This window comes from Nematolebias whitei, chromosome 2 (genome assembly GCF_014905685.2).
Source record: "Nematolebias whitei isolate Nwh7 chromosome 2, NemWhi1, whole genome shotgun sequence".
Lineage (NCBI taxonomy): Eukaryota > Metazoa > Chordata > Actinopteri > Cyprinodontiformes > Rivulidae > Nematolebias > Nematolebias whitei.
In genome coordinates, this window is record NC_056499.1 from 11881029 (window position 1) to 11881909 (window position 881).

An 881-nucleotide genomic window follows, 5' to 3' on the forward strand; every position below is an offset into this window, starting at 1 on the left:
GTCAGAGGTGGGCTGGGGGGGGGGGGGGGGCTGTCCAGCCCTGAAACAGGTTCACAGCTGAAAGCAGAGGTTTACAACTCTCACACATTCATACTCAGTAAACAAACTCAGTTTTTATGGCGGCAACACGTCTTTTTTCCCGTTGATGGGAGCAGATGTTCTAAAATTGACTTTTCTGCATTGATGGAGTCTTTCCAGATGTGTAAGCTGCCCATATTAGAAGCACTAGTGCACCCCCATACCATCAGCGATGCATGTTTGAACTGTGAGCTGATACCAAGCTGGATGGTCCCGCCCCTCTTAAGTACAGAAGAGTGGTTTCCAAACAGAACTTCAAATTTGGACCCGTCTGACCACAGAACAGTTCTGGACTTTGCCTCAGTCCATTTGAAATGAGCTGTGGTCCAGAGAAGACGGCCGGGGAAAAGGCAAAGAGGCCATATGTCGATGGAGGAGGATGACTCGCTGAAGAGGGAATAGCTGAAAGAAGAAGACGGCTGACTTAAAGTAGCCAAAGAAGACAGAAATGGAGCCGAAGCAGGAAGTGAAGAGATTCAAAGTTAAATATTTTAAAATGTACAAAAGTTACGAAAAACAAACGTCACAGGGCCCGCCTCCTGCAGGAGTCCAACGTTTTGATGTTTAAATGAGAAAAACACCACAAACCCGGAGAGATGCTGAGATTACAAAGAAATGTACAGAAAATAAAAACAGGTGAACTCAACATGTTTTCATTCTTGACCTTTCGTGTTCGACTAGTGTCAGATCTTTAAATCATTCAGTTAATTTTGCCAACAGCTCCTGTTCCTCTGTGTGTGTGTGTGTGTGTGTGTGTGTGTGTGTGTGTGTGTGTGTGTGTGTGTGTGTGTGTGTGTGTGTGT